This window comes from Daucus carota, chromosome 3 (assembly GCF_001625215.2).
Source record: "Daucus carota subsp. sativus chromosome 3, DH1 v3.0, whole genome shotgun sequence".
In the NCBI taxonomy this organism is placed as follows: Eukaryota; Viridiplantae; Streptophyta; class Magnoliopsida; order Apiales; family Apiaceae; genus Daucus; species Daucus carota.
The window spans coordinates 16,125,986-16,143,470 of record NC_030383.2 but is presented as its reverse complement, the minus strand read 5'-3'; the positions used below and the strand labels follow the sequence as shown (position 1 = coordinate 16,143,470).

At 31.4% G+C, this 17,485-nt stretch overlaps 1 long non-coding RNA gene across 2 annotated transcripts; it reads right to left on the bottom strand.

Moving 5' to 3' along the window:
• Positions 1–8,170: 8,170 nt before the first annotated feature.
• Positions 8,171–11,209, bottom strand: LOC135151137 (uncharacterized). Of its 2 annotated transcripts, XR_010289677.1 has the most exons (3): positions 11,089–11,209; positions 9,466–9,557; positions 8,171–8,443 (listed from the first exon to the last, which is right to left on the bottom strand). It is a non-coding gene; the product is annotated as an uncharacterized LOC135151137 (long non-coding RNA). The 2 variants fall into 2 exon arrangements; XR_010289676.1 differs by lacking the exon at positions 11,089–11,209 and having other exon boundaries at positions 9,466–11,078.
• Between the last annotated feature and the right edge of the window lie 6,276 nt (positions 11,210–17,485).

The following is a 17,485-nucleotide window of genomic DNA, read 5'->3' as shown; positions in this document are numbered from 1 at the left end:
GCGGGTTCACTGATGAAAACTCATAATATTGTTAAATGAATTTATATATTCAAAAAATATATTCTGATTATTCAGGATGCTTTTGAGAACACTTGAGCTGGTAAAATATATTCTTATAAAAATTAAGAAATCACAAATTAGATGATATTTGGTATTTTTCTTAATATTTAGATATTTTGAATTAGGGTTTGTCTAGTGTGTGCTCATGACCACCACATTCTATAAATTTGGTGGATTTTTATTGGTATGTTTGGTGAATTTGCAGGGAGATCCACCCTTATAAAGAAGTAGAAGCCAATCAAAACCCACCATACTTATAGAATTCGGTGCTTAGTGCCTGCATATGAGCACACATTAGAAAAACCGTTCAAATTATAATATGAAAATGATAATTTGATAGGATTTGGCAGCGAAATTTGAAAGCTTTCGAGGCGAAACTGCTTTTCACTTGCAGATTTATCAAACTATTTTTTATCTTTATTCTTTAATCTAAAAAGTTACAGTACTCTTTCGTCAAAAAAAAAAAAGGAGAAAAAGTTACTGTACTCCGTTGTAATAGTACTACCAATTGCCGTCTAAGCTTGGCGAAGATCGTTAATCGTTTCCTCGTTGAGTCTATTATCCGAACAAAGCCTAAGATTTGTTTTGCCCAAAACGTTATATAACGTAAATTTTCATTGGGCTTCATTTGGGCCACAGCTCTTGCGACCTACAGAGTCCCGTTACTCCCGGACGACCTGATTGCAAAACAAAGGTCAATTCTGACCACTAATAAATGATACTAGAGTGAAATCTTAAGTATATAATAATTTCTGAATGATTCCCGGTCAACAAGTCCACGTAATTCGTTAAATGTCACGTAAATGTCACATAAAATCCAGCTCAATGATTACTTTAAATATGTAATCTCATATTTTCAGTCTTGATTTCTGCTTCCTATTCTAGAAATGCCAAGTCATAAAACCCAGCTCATTGAGTACTTTAGATTATCATCACATAAATTATTTATGCCAAGTATACTACACAATCTCATAAATTAAGCAATCATTCCAGCTTTTATTTTTAATTGTCTTAACTAATATGTAAAGCATTGATTTTTTTCAAAATCAAATCAAATCTTATCATCTATTTTAAAAATTCAAATTCAAATTCATCCTCTAATCTTTTTTATTTTTCTCCTCCTCTCTAAGTATAGTTTCAAGCTCTATGTTAGTTAAATAATATGTATAACTTGCACGGTAAGTTTACTAATTATAACAGACTTTACATTACTAATTTTGATTCTTTTAGTTGATTTTATATGTATGTGTATATATCCATATATTTGCGTATCTATAATTGTAATTAATTACCTTCAATTTCTCTCTGATTAAATATGGGAAGACTTCCAAGCACTCTGAAGACTTTATTGTACGATGTTGCATGAAAAATTAAAAATTAAAAATTGAATTATCTCTTAAATTGCTAATCTCCTTTTTCTTAAATTATTTAAAATTAAAATATATTTAAAAAAATTCAAACAATAATTTTCTTATCATTATACATTTAATTTATTTCACATCTACATGTATAGTTAAAATATTTTCATGAGATTATATAAAAAAGAATAAGGTATTAATGCACAATTAAATATGTTATATTATAAAAAATTATGATTTGACTATTGTTTTGTTAAATTTATTTATGTGTTATTGTTTTCTTCATTATTTTATTTTTTTTCAGTTTTAATAAAGTAATTCTTATATATAAAAAAATATGAGATGTGTCATTATATATGTTTTACTCTCTAATTTTTTGTTTTAAAATAAATATGAAATTAGTTCAAAATTATATACGTAACAGAGCGTCGTAATGGTAATATGTTGTGAAGCAGCATTTAATTAATATTTAATTGTTTTGAATTTTTTTAAATTTGTTTGAAAAATAATATCTTTTGAGGATCGGAAATTGGATCTGAGAGCATATTCAATTTTATTTCACGATCATCATACCAAGATCATAATTTCAAAATAGCATTAATCACGCATCCTTGAATCGTGCCACTAATCACGACGTCAGTTCAGATTTAAGCTTTGCTATTTATTTGCATATGATATTCTTATCAGATCAAAGCAAAATATTTGAATTTCACATTCGAAACCATTCTTTCTTCCACGCCTCTAATCGTGACGGGTATGTTTTCTTGCTTGGCTTTCGAACTGATTTGTGTCCTCGGTCGGATTTTGCGGCAGTACTACTGATCTTGGCTTTCTTTACACATTAATTTCTCTATCTACGGACTTTGCTTTGCGCTTATTTATTGTATTGTATAATAGAATTCTACTTATCTTACACAAATCGCGTTGATCCATGTATGCATCAGGTAATATCCGTCAAAGCCTCTTGCGACGATGCTTCGACAAGGGATGACGTCTCGAAGTCAAAAAGAGAATAACACAATTGGTCGTGTAATAGGTCTACACTATTTCTAGCTTAATTTACAATATTTGCTCCATTGTGTATATTTGTTCATTCAATTATTGGTGTACGGGTTCTGAAGTTTGTTGTTTGAACGCTGCAGGTATCATAATCAGCACATGATTATGTATTTAACGTGTTTGATAGTTTGCTACAAAGAAAAGCGGAGAAATCCGTCCTCACGATTTTAATTGATTTCATAATTTGTAATTAATTTTTTTTACATTTTTTTGCATAATTTCCATTCGTATTGATAGTGATTATGATGCATATATGTCCTCTAATGCATTTATTGAGACACGTTTTGTTATTGAGTTTTCCTTGCAGCTGCTGAATATAGATGATTCGTCCAGGCCACTATCGGATGTTCATCGTGAGAAGATTTATATTCACTTTTCCTCAACATCTGCTTATTTATCTAGACTTTTTGTTTACATCTTACCGTGAGTCATTATTGTTTGACAAGAACCACCGAGAATTAATATGACGCAATTTCCGTCCAGATACATGAATCTAGCCTGTTGTTATATGTAAATAGGGAAAAGTAATCAAAATATTGATTTTGAATGATTTTTGCATTAATCCTTTTTTGTATAATATATAGTTGTTTCCATTGTTGACACCTTCATCTCTTCTTCCCATTGTTGATTGTCTTTAGGATCTGAAAACTTCTTGTATGTTAGAAACCTCGCTCTGATACCAATTGTTATTCAGACAATTCAAACAATAAGTTAGATTGTAGAAGGGGGGTTGAATACAATCTACAAAAATTTCAATAACTTTTTGCACAGCAGATCATATTCAAATTACAAGAGAATATAAAAGCTAAAACAGAAATTTAAAGAACAAGGATCTTAAAAATTTCAGGTGGATTGTTTGATCCACCTGAGAGATTTTTATATCAAGAACCTTCCAAGTAAAAATACTTGGCTGCTTACAAAAGAATGAAGAGCAGAAGCTTACAATTTCTTGCTTACTTTTTCTAATGCTTTGCTCTTCAGTTCTTGGTGTTTGATACTTTGGAATATGAAATTACAAAGTGAATATATACTACTACAAACAAAACTAGTCTGTAAAAGTATTTTCCTACTCATTTTCTAGCTAGTACAAATATAGAATTTCTTGGACTTGATACTGCATTTGGCAGCTTGAAATTCTTGTTGCTTTGCCAGAAATGGTAGGCTTCGAGGTTCTCAATATTTGACTAAACTCCTTTTGGTTTAGCTTCCAAAGCTGGTGTAGCATCTGTCACATCAACCCATATGAACTTTGTCTTTTCCCTGACTTGTAGCTGTCAATTGCTGATAATCAACTGCTAATATCATCAATTGATGATACACTGAAATAGCAGTTGATAGTCTTCCTTGAGTTATGGGATAATGAGGATGTTGATGTAGCGGTTGATAATCTTCTTTCCAAATAGCCATTGATACTTTAAATTACCGATCGATCTTCACTTCACTTGGATAGATTACATGACTTCTCATATTTACAATTATGTCACCCTATCTAAACATCCATTGATAGATCAACTGCTAATCTAAAAGTACACATTATTTTTACATCAACTGCTAAAATGCTCCAGCTTTGTTACAATACCTCATCAGCCGTTGATGGGGGTCAATCTGATCAATTGATACTGTCTTAGCATGCTATCAATTGATCAGCTACATGCAATTTTATTCTAAGTAAGAATAAAATACCTTGTATCATCAAGCATCACATATTCCTAACAATCTCCCCCTATTTATATCTGTAGGAATTTCAGATATAAATTTGAGGTGCTTGATGATTACAAAACACATAATAAAGAAAACAAATATCTTTGCATTAAAGAGAAGAATTTTTATTGCTGAAAGATAAGAGTTTTACAAGGATTGGATTTTTGCTCCTCTAGACTGAGCAGATATTCATTGTTTCCTTTTCTTCTGTTTGGACAATTTCTTGTTGATCTCCCTCTCTAGATCTTCAATGAACTTGGCCTCTTCTGTGATCTTAGAGTTGAGTTTGTTCTGCATTGCCATCAAGATGTCTATATCAGCATTTCTAGCATGATCCTTTAATCTGAAAAATCTTTTAATGCCTTGATCATCTCTAAAAGTCATCAGTCTTGAGGGATGATTGTGAATGCAGCTACCAGTATTAGGAAGGGACAATCTTAAGGGGAGATCAGAAGGTTCATTCCATTTCTTCCTTATATCTTCAATTCTTTTAAGCATTTCACTTCTGATTCCCTGTGAGTATGAAGTTCTGTTGTCCAGCTTCAGGTACACTGTCTTCAAATCATTGTAATCTTGATCTAAGATCCTTTCTAGTGGCCACACAATTTTTGTTTGAGATGAGTAGAGGAACTCCAACCTTTCTGGAAACTTCTTTGTTCTTGTCAAGGCCTTCACACTTAGCAATTCATTCAGATACAGATTGATTGGAGGTTGTTCACTGATATGAAATGCATAAGCATAAGTAGACTTAGGAACCTTGACAATTTCTGGCACAGGAGGAATCACCACTTCTCTTGAGGGAGACTTTATTTGAATAGGTCCAACTGGATCATGCCTTTTAGGAGTTCCTCCTTTCTTTTTGATGTTACTAGGCATGCGTTTGGCTTTTCCTCCAGTTTGGTTTTTCTTTGGCCTTAGAGAGTCTGCCAGCTCATCATCTTTAGTTACAAAGATTTTTGGAAAATTCATGGATGAGATGTCAAACTCTATAGGTTCTTCTTAGAGCTCTTTAGGATTTATGAGAGGTTCTGATTGAGTAGTAGAAGCAGGAGGTGGATCTTGTCTTGGAGACTTAGCTTTTTCTTCTTCATGTACCACAGTCAAGTTTGGTACATTTTTCTTCACACCAGCCCTGGACTTCTTTCTAGCCTTCTTTTCCATATTTTTCTTGGCTTCATCCAGAATTTTTTGCTGAATAGCAATGTTGGATTCATCAGCCAAATCACCAACTTCTTCTCCAAGTTCTTGCAGTAACTTTGCAGCAAATCTTTCAATGTCTGCATCTTCATTTACAGAGGGTCCTTGAGTTCTTTCTTGTTCTTCTTTGGCCTTGGCATACAAAAGGGGTGTCCAGGAGGCACACATATAACTTGATTGTTCCTTGTAATGTAGGCAAATTCAGATCTCCACACAGAGTCTTGATCTAATTTGCCAACAACTAGCTTTGGCTTGACAGACTTCCCTTCTGCAAGATCTTTGGCTTCTTGCTCAGCCCTCTCCTTTTCAGCTTTCTCTCTCTCTTTCCTTTCTTCTTCAGTCTCATCCCACTTCTTGCCAAATTTACCCATATGAATGGCAAGACCAAGTAGCTTAGATTTATCTGATTTTGGCATGGGGAAATCTATAGCTAACTTGTTCTTACCATGTGGCTTTATTGGGGATGGAGGATCAATCAAGCAAGGTTTGAATTCATTCACAGAAGATGTCTCACCTTGACATTTTATGCTCTTGACAGTGACAGTCTTAGCTTTCTTTGGTGGCTTCTTCTTCCTTTCAACTGGAGGAGCTTTGGATTTAGATACAGGGGCAAGTTGCTCCCCCTTAGACAGTGGCTCCCCCTCAGATGTAGGCAGTTGGTCTTTGGAGGGTAGAGACAGATTTGCAGGTGGATGTTCAGAGATGGTGGTTGATGGTGGTGTAGTAGAGACAGCAACAGGAACAGAAGTGGTAGTTACAGTTACAGAAGTAGTAGTAGCTCTTGAAGACTTCTCCCCCTTTTTGGAATCAGCAAGCACATCACTGGGAATTGGGATGTTCTGAGCTTGGAGGAGAGTAAGAAGTAACTTCTGTTGAGTGTTTTGATTGATAAGAACTTGATTGAGTTGACACTCAACATCTGATACTCTTTTGTCTAGAGCATCAATAGAAGCAGCAAGTGGAGAGTCTTGATGTAACTTGGATCTTATGTTGGCCATTGTGTCATAAGACATTCTAGCATCCAGATTTTTCTCATTATCTTTCTTAACATCAGAGACTGTAGTATGAAGATCTCCAATTTCTTGCCTGAGTTGAGTAAGATGAGATTTGTGAAGTCTCAAATTATCCTTCACAAACATAGAGAGAGTTTTCTTCATTGGATCTTCATCTTCAGCCCACTCCATTGCTCTCTTATATTGCCTTAGAATTTCCATTTTAGTGTCACCAAAATTGACGTTTTGGTTAAACACCCAATCTGGCATTTCTGAAGGCCCAGCTACTTCTTCATTTTCATCATTATCTTCATCAGCCAGAGAGTCATCATATTGAGAATCACCCTGTGTAAAGAGCATGCCTTTGGGAACAGCAGCATGTGCAATTTTTGCTCTCTCCAGTGCTTCAGATGTATGAATCAACCCCAAAGTTTCTTCTGCTAGGACATTGGATTGGCCAGCCATAATTTGATAGGCTGACACTGGATGAGTGAATGTAGAGGCATCCAAGGGGTCCACAGCAGATTCCATCTTTGTTTCTTCTGTACCTGCATTTCTCTCATGATCTCTATATTCTTGCATCAGGGTCTCACCCTGGCTCACCACACTCTCACCTTCACCATCTAAGGTGGTACCCACAATCTCTCCTTTTGCCTGGGAGGAAAAAGTTCCCAGCCTCTCACTCTCATCCTCTCCTTTTGCCTGTCTGCAAGACAGCCTCTCCACTAACTCACTTTCTCTCAGACCTAAAAGTGCAGTAACAATGAGAAGTTCTTCACTGACAGCTCTTATGACAGCCAGATGATCTAATTGAGTTGCATCTGCCAGAGGTAAGACAATCATAAGCATTGTCTATAGCTTAGTAAGACAATCAGAAGCAGTAAGACAATCTCAGGGACACGGTAAGACAATCAGGGCACGGTAAGACAATCTATGGGATTGTCTTACACTCCAAACGGTAAGACAATCATCCTGATTGTCATTGTAGCCACACGGTAAGACAATCAGAATGATTGTCTTGCCATCTGCACGGTAAGACAAATGCATGGCACGGTAAGACAATCTGTGGGATTGTCTTACCGTGTGTTGGAGGAGGGAAATGGCACGGTAAGACAATCTGTTTGATTGTCTTACCTTGTTATTTCTTAAGACAATCAAGGAAATTGTCTTTCCTTTGATTCCAACAAGACAAATGCTTATTTCTCTTTAATTAATTAACCAATTAACATCCACTTAATTATATTAAATGCATAAATTCATAAATTAAATTAATTCGAGATAGAATTAATTTAATAAATAAATTACACATCATATATAATTATTTTGAGAAGTGGATTAAATAATTAGATAATCAATTATCCCTTTTCTTCTTCTTCAGAGTCTTCAGTCTTCTGTAAACAATTAAGATCTTCGACTTGAGTGAACGGCCACTTTCTTTTGACGTAGAATATTTAATCTGAGGAGCTGATACACAAATGTACTGTCTGGTTCATCTGTAACTAGCTCAATTAAATATTCCTTGTCATTTAAACAATTAAGCTGTGACTTGTTCGTCGATTCTTCGTCTTCTTAGTTCTTCTTCATTTGTAGACACAATGATGGAATCTTATGAATAAATAAAGTATTGAAACTTTATACATTCTGATCTTCTGGACGTGCTACAAAAGATTATTTGTGTGACGCCCTCCCAATCCGGGGTCTAGATTGAGGAGTCACAAATCAACTTTAACATGCACAACCTGGATTTAGCAATATAAATACTCAACCCCTTTACACCATAAGGATCTTTAACAGGTGATGGTATGAAACAAGTTACAACTACTAACCAAAATAATAAGTTATAAACTTATTACAAACTCTTAATAAATAGCATCAACCATAATTCCGACTTGGAATTATATAAAACATCTCAAAGGTACTGTTTACAACGGTCCATACTAACATACTTACTCCCCACTGACTATATCCAAAGCGTCCTCTAGCTGAGCTGGTAAAGTAATCTAACGAAATAGAGAGGGGGATGTAGACAGCCTAACGAACTGAGCACCTAGGACTGGCCATCTTCCTCTTGCTTAGCTGTCAGGGTTAGATAAACAACCGAATGAGCTACAAAAGCTCAGCAAATAACTATAAGGAACAAATAAATTAAACTATTCAACAAAATAAGATGGAGAGCTTTCGATTATAGACTAAAGTTACAAAGGTCATAATAGAGATTAAAAGTACAAGATCATTACATAAAAACCATTTTTGTAAATGAATAATTCATAAAACATTTCTCTTTTCAAAACTTTCGTAAAATTACCCTTTTCATAACATTTTCCTTCAAATCAATCCTTTCATCAAAACTTTATTTTTCCATCACAAAAACTATCTCATTTTCAAAACCGTCCAACACTTGGACATTTCTTTTCATAAAATATTTTACTTGATTGGAGTGTATAACGCTCTGGATTGCACGGGTGATCAGCCACGTACAATCCCCATACCGGACTTTACAGTCCCTCTGGACGTGAATAGGGTACCCGAAAGGCAACTTATTTGGCCTTTCAAATGCCAGCCCTCACTGGTCTTCATAATGTGCCAGCCCTCACTGGTCTTCATAATCATATAGCTGGACCGGCGTTACTCGGCCACTTACGCCTCCAATCTATAGAATTCCGTGGAAAACCATTAAATTGGAAAACTTTCTTCTTTAAAAATATCTTTCATTTTAAAACCTTATCAACCTTTCAAATCATTATGACACTTGCAATCACTTGCAAGTCTAACACCATTCTTAGTTTCATTTACAGATACCAGTTCCATTTACTTGTGGTGGTCAAGTATATGGAAAAGAAATATTCTTCGATCAAAAGATAAATATTTGAGGATAAAAATATACTGGATACAAAAGCATGAACTTCATGAACGAATTTGTATTCAAAAGTGAGACATTATATTCAATAAGAAAGGAAATCAGGCTTTTATAATCCAGAAAGTAGATCAGGGGTGACAGTACTTATTATCATTTATCAATAAGCTGCTTAAGAGAGAGAGAGAGAGAGAGAGAGAGAGAGAGAGAGAGAGAGAGAGAGAGAGAGAGGAAAGTTACTTGCCTCAACTCGCTTCCCACTTGGCCAAGTAATTCTCTAACTGTCACCTAACAAAGCCTTTCCTTTCCTAAGTTTCACAGTCTCGTCTTTTGAATCTACACGCGTAGAGACACTATTTTAGTATCCTAATAATCAATCGACGTTCACCCTGAACGTCTACTTATATATACCCTTTCGATAATTATAAATATTATTGACTGCCTTTAATCACATAGGCTAGTAAGAGTACACATACACATTGGAACATATATAAAGCATATAAGCATATATCACTTAAGCATGCTACACATAGTAGTCACATACCATAGCCACTAACATACATCTAAAAAAAATATATCTATCTTCGAAAAGATTTTACGCCAAATTACATGTATAACTAGTATTGTTTGTTTGTACATATTTTCTAATAAAAACAAAATCCCCATACAATATTCTCGACTAGTAGTGATGACCATACTTGAGGGATGTGCTGATAAGATTTTGAAAATTAATATTTTTAGAAATTTCGGCATCATCTCTTCTATTTATCGGACTATCCACCTGTTTGAAAATAATACCAACAACCAACCAATCAAATTTTAAATCAAACAAATTAACAACTACTGACCAATAACCAGTAATACACATTTATACTCTAATAAATCACAACTCAACTCATATATTTGAATTTGTGAAGAAAACTCTCTTTGTGACCTTAAAACAGAATTTTCACAAAGTTGCGCTACCGACATTCAAACATTTTTAATAAATCAGAAATATATGATTTTCACTTGAAATTTTGAGGAGACTTTCCTGAACTCCCCAAGTAGCTACAAAGTTTGTTTTGGCTTAAAAATCAAAGTCAAAGTAATTTAACTATAATTTATAAAATCAAAAATCGGAGCAGTTTTGCTTATTGCACATACCTCACTAAAATAATCATAACTCCCAACTCATTAATCTAAATGCAATGATTCTTTTTGGAGAGTAAACTAGACTCCAATTATCATATAATATGACCAGAAACTACTGCTCATGCATATCATAATTTACCCAGAAAATGACTCCAACAGATGCATCACAACAGCACAACAAAATTTCGCACATATGTCACTTAAATGGCTATATCTTTTAGCTCATATAATGAAACATCGAAATTCTTTTTCGTACTTGATATAGACATCAAGGAACACCTTATCACAGAAATATTAGGCACAAAAGTCGATTCAATTAACCCAAAATTATGCTACAAAAACAGCCCAGCAGCAGTCTACAAATTTATAACGTTCTAAATCATTAATCCGCTACTTACACTCTCAAAGTACCATTCTAAAAGCATACCATCATACTTGTATGCATAATCTTAAACCCAATCATCAAAACAAATCAATATTAATCAAGCCCAACTCATAAATCTGTTTTAAAAATTTACAAAATCCAATATGCATACAAAGTTATCATCTTATCAAGATTTTTCCATGAATCAAATTCAAGAACACAAAAATCGAACTAAACCCGAAGTGGGTTCTAATAAACCAAGCAATACCCACAACTATATAGTTTAGGAAGTGATTCAAGACAAAAATCCGGTCTCAATTCGAGAATCGGACACGAAAAAGGAAGAGGGAGTGAGGAGGGAGAGAGTACCAGAGAGAGAGAAGAGCCGAGAGAGATGAAGAGAGTTCGAGAGAACTCGACACTGAATAAGAAAGAACTGGGCTGGTGGTTTAGAGGATATAGCCGGGGACAATTTAGTAATCATACAATTAAAACTAATACCCTTTTACTGCAAAATTCCTGAAAAACGAGCTTGTAAATTATAAAACTTCTATGAAATTGCTCTGAACAACTCGAACTATATTTTTAAAATATAGAATATGAAATTACCTCTCTCCCCATATTTTTAAAATAATTTTTGAGCACATAGATTATTTTATATGAATTTTACAAGATAATGCTCGATAATCAAAATTATGATTATAAAATCATTTTAAAATAGTAAATCACTGAAATAAATTCAACGATCATTCTTAAAATATCTTTAAGAATATTCTAGAGATAATAAAGCAAATTCCATGATTTTATCACATCTCAAATATTTTACAAAAATATGTAAGCTCATATACTCATATTTTCACATGATAAAATATTTAAAATTATCTAAAGCCACATCAATCACATATTTCAACCCGTACAAGTCATATAGCACGTAGTCATACATCCACAATCAAATCTCATACTTTCATTTAATTAATGTATCAAAATATATTTATTCACACTTTTCTATTTCCGTCATTTGCGTAAAATCTGATATCCTTTATCGGTCATAAATTCACTTTATCCACTTAACCGTATCAACACATACGGGTCACAAAATCATGTACTCATATATTTTCCATGAAATTAATAACCCACTCATTTCTCGTTTAAATCCTCATAAATAATCACTTTTCGGTTCCTTGACCGTTGACTCAAATTCATAAATCATATACCACCTCATCCAACTGAAATATTATATAATATTTATTTATTTTCTAATTTCACATAAAATGGCACATTTGCATATAATATTCGATATACAATTCGCGAAATCCCCGGATATTACAATTTGTACACTGAGGCTTGATCATATTAATGAACTTCTTCCGGTGGTTTGCAGCAGCATCCTGAAATTCTTCTGACATAAAATCTTCAATAAATCATTTGACGTTCTTCGTACGGATTTCGGATAACAGTACTTGCTATTTACTTGCTTTCTTATCAGAGTTGAGTTGATTCCTCTTAATTACAAATAGGCTTAACATATGCCTTTCAATACTTTAAATTACCGATCGATCTTCACTTCACTTGGATAGATTACATGACTTCTCATATTTACAATTATGTCACCCTATCTAAACATCCATTGATAGATCAACTGCTAATCTAAAAGTACACATTATTTTTACATCAACTGCTAAAATGCTCCAGCTTTGTTACAATACCTCATCAGCCGTTGATGGGTCAATCTGATCAATTGATACTGTCTTAGCATGCTATCAATTGATCAGCTACATGCAATTTTATTTTAAGTAAGAATAAAATACCTTGTATCATCAAGTATCACATATTCCTAACAAGCCTGTTATAGCCCATATATAAATAAAGAAAAATAGTCAAAGTTTATTTGGTTTAACCGATTTTGGCCGTTATTATTACAATCCTTTTTTCTACAATATATACTGGTTTCCATATTCAATACATGTGATTTCCAAATTAAGACTTTTTGTTATAATTTCTAATCAATGGAACACTTTTTAACACCACAATTTAGCACTTGATGATGAAATATTTATATATTATTTTTTTTATATTTTGAGAAACATGGATATAGACTGCTATAGTCAAACATGATTTGATTTAACTTATTTTAGCATTTGTTATTACAATACTTTTTCATATAATTTGTGCGGTTTTCATTTTCACTATATTCAATTTTTAGATCGACTTTTTGTTATAATTTGTGATTAATGGATTATTTTTTCACTCCACAATTTTAACTCCTGATAAAGAAGTTTCTATATATATATTAGACTTTTTAAATTTTAGATACATGAATTTAGCCGGCTATAACTTATATGTATATATGAAAAATTGTCAAAGTTTATTTGATTTTCAATGATTTTTCCATTTATTATTACAATCCATTTTTATATAAAATATAGTGGCTTCCATATACAATATATTCAATTTTCAAATCAAAATTTTTTGTTATAATTTCAAATTAAAGGAGTCCTTTCTCACTCCATAATTTCAGCTCTTGATAGGGAAGTTTTCATATACTAAATTTTCAAATTTTCGATACATGCATCTGGACTGTTATAGCTTATATGTGAATAGAGAAGTCAAACTTCAGTTGATTTCCTCTGCTTTTGACACTTATTACTAAAATACTTTTATGTTTAATTTATGCGGTTTCTATGTTTATTATATTCAATTTTCAGATCAAGACTTTTTGTTTTGATTCCATTATTAATAGAGCATTTTTTTTCCGTACCGTATCATACCCGTGTGTTTAAAATTTTTACATGCGGTTAATTATGAATTTTTGTATTTTATTTAAGATGCGAGGAGTCGACGTTAGGCGATGCCGATTTTTTTTTAATTATATAGTCATTACTATTTTCATGCCTTTTATAAATATTTTTAGAAAATATTAACTAATATTTTTTATTATTTTAACTATATAGTTAATGATTTAATAATAGATCCATAAACTTATAAATTCTTATTCCAAACATTAAAATATTATTATTATATTAAATATTTGGTTATATCAATGATACTAATGAAAAATCTATTCTGTTAAAATAAATACAAAATTTATTCCATTATAGATATTTATCACGTATATCTTATTATTATCAATTTTCAATATAGACAATAATTGTAGCATATAATTTTAGTAATGTAACTGAATTATGACTACATATGTATTCATTTATAGATTTTTTAAACACTCTAGAAGATTTTTTGTATGATATTTGCATAAAAAATCAAAAAACTGAAAAGACGATTAACTCTTAAACTGCTTATTTTTCAAAAAGCTCTTAAACTGCTAATCGTCTTTTCTTAAAATATTTAAAAATAAAACATAGTTAAAATATTTTCATAAGATTATATAGAAAAAAAGAAAAGGTATTAATACACCATAAAATATGTCATATAATAATTTGAAAAATTATGATTTAAATTGTTTTTTGTTAAAGATACTTCATTATGAATATATATATTTATCAAAATGTATAATCTATTAAAATGGATTATCCATCTAAAATAAAATATATTTAAAATATTTTCCAACAATAGAAAATAGATTCTTTTGTCACCGAACTTATTATGTTTTTAGAAACTTGCCACTCAACTATTTTTTTTTTCATTTTTAGTCACTGATGTTAGGTTCGGAATTTTTTGTGCCACTAAAGTTAGGTTCGGATTTGATTATTACCATTATATTAATTCTTTGCAATATTATTAGAATATAGTAATAACCTGTAATATTTTGATGATTTGATATATTTCTATCTTTATATATAGTACTTTTATGTACCCAATATCGTTTATCTTCGGTAATAAGAGTTAAACACGCATTTTACGGTTTCTAAAAGTGTGGTCTCATAAATTATTTTATTTTTTTTCGAATAAAAATTTAGTGTTTGAATTTTTATACGCAAAAAGAAAATCTAATAAATCAATAAATCATCGAAGATTAAGTTTTCCTCTCTATTTATTTATCTTTATCTTGAAAATTATAATAAGATAAAATTATTAAAAATTATGAAGATAAATTTAAGAGAGATCTTATGCTGAACTAGGTGATTGAAACTGTAATAGTGAAAGATGATGCATCGTATCACTCAATTAGACTTTATTTTATCATGGAGAGCATAAATTATTTGAAGTCATTGATTCCATACTGATGATTTAATGAATTTCTAGAATTCTAATTACGATTTTTCCTGATTTTAATATTATATCATCTCATTTTATGTTATTGCTGCTATATACAAAGATATAAACATACATCATATTATCAAAAAATTATATACTATCACTATGTATTAATAATGCTACAAAAAATTATCACAATGCTACTAATCATATCCGAACCTAAGTTAGTGACTAAAAACAAATCCAAACCTAACATCAGTGACTAAAAGGAAAAAAAATTTAGTTGAGTGGCAAGTTTCTAAAAACATAATAAGTTCGGTGACAAAAAAATCAATTTTCCCTTTTCATATCTTAGATTCATTTGATTTATTTCACATCCACATGTATAGATACGTACATTATTCAATTTTAATTGTAATTATTAACTTCCTATCTCTTTCGAATTAAACATGGAAAGACTTCCTAAACACCCTAGAAGATTTTTTATATGATACTGCTTTAAAAATAAAGTGTGCCATGTATATTTAAATATAGTGTATCTCTTAAATTTATGAAACATTTAGATTCAATCAAGTATAGGTTATCCGTTGTAAATTTTAAATTTCAATGCGGTTTGAAATCTCAGTATATAAATTATAATCCGTGTGTCTAATTTATTGATTTAATATCTTATATATTTATGTAACATATATAATAAGCAATGATATAATTAGTTTAGTTCTCCATTAAAGACGTCTTTATTTTATTTAACTATTAATCAAATGAAGTGTAGAGATGAAATCTTTATATATTTTTAATAAAAGACATATTATATGTATTTTTAGAAAGATAATATTTAAGTCAAGTGAAGTGAATCAATTATAATTCTACGTTGACTATCCCTTAATATATACATACATTATAGCATTTGTATTTAACTGAGATAACTAATCGGTGTTTTTTTAACCGTCAACTTTGAATGCTTGATGAAATACAAACTATGTAGTCTGACCAATACATGGAACAACATGTCTACATTTGTTGGCTGATAATCGATATAAAGGATGGAAAAATTCGTCTATACTCTCATTGAAGAAAGGAAGACTACAGAAGGATACTAAACCACCTGGTTGTGAAATTGTTTCTTCAAGTACCTCCGGAGTCGGAGCTTACGGTCCAACTTGCACTTGCTCAAAATGAGAATGGCAAGAGTAATACAAATATGATGCATGAAGAAATAATGGGTGGTAAGTTTGATGTTTTCATATCATGGACGAAGTAACTTCATCTGGTTTTTTTGAACGAAGTTTGCTAATCCATGTGTAATCTTCCATTTTAGTATATCACAATATTTGCAAATTATATTCCTGTGAAATATCTTGATGAATTACTGCATCAGCCTTTAGATATCAAGTTATATCTGCGATTCATGTTTATCAAGACGATTTAGAAACACCAGTAATCTTGATGAATTACTACATCAGTCTATGTTAATCCAAGTTTGAGTGCGGTATATAGCAGTGAGACATAGATATAATTGTATATTTGATTTCAAAACAATACGAGAATAATTTATAAAGTTTTTATGTCGTTCTAGGCTTAATCGTGATAAATATGTATTACTGCTAGATCTCTGATTATAACATCTTCAAGATAGCTGAATAATCGTACTACAATATTTAGATTTTTATGAAACAATAACGTAATAAAGTATTTGAGAATATGCTCAAATCCTTTATATATAAGACTATGAGTTTTTCATCCGAACTATGTTGATTTTAAATGACGTTTTATTCAATTTAATTTAATTCTAAATTTTGGATTATTTGATGGTTTGATTTTCTGTTCTTAATCATAAAAATTATTTCCCAACGTCACAAAAAAACAACTACAATATCAAGACACCCGTGCGTGGAGCGCGAGTAAGAAAAGTTAGTATGTATAATGGTTGATTATATTGATTGGTTAAATTGATTATCTAATTTTTTGCTAAGGGTAATGTACATGCTTTGTTGTTGTGTAAAATTATACCTAAGGACTCACTTGGTTCGACAAATATAGCCAACCAAACATGGTTGATTATATTTTTTATTAATGGGATTGAGGGTCGAAGTTGTGTAATTTTAGATAATCTCTATGTATAGATGTCACCTAAAAGCCAAATAGACAATTTTAGGCTAAGGATTTTTGGGGTTTAAGGTAACTCATGGTTGGAAACAAGCCTTATGGAGATACTCTTAGAGGTATAAGTACTATTAAAATTGATTAAATATAATACTACGTATCTTAAATTAGTCCTGTTATTAATATTAATATATGAGTGGAAGCAATTAAATACAACCAACTAAATATATGAAAAATAGTTTAGGAACACTTCTTTAGAATACCTGATATTTGAAAAAATGTTACATACTTAGAAATTGTTCCCACTTTCCCCAAATCCTAGTTAGCAATGTTTGATTGATTTCACTCACAACAATAATGGGACCCCTGTATGCACATAAATCACTCAATTAAAATCATACAAGTGTTCGACACATCATTTGAGAAAGACTTCAAAGACAAAATTTGAGGTATGTAACATTATCTTAATTGATAACATGTATAATAAGAAAATTTCAAACTTAAATCATTT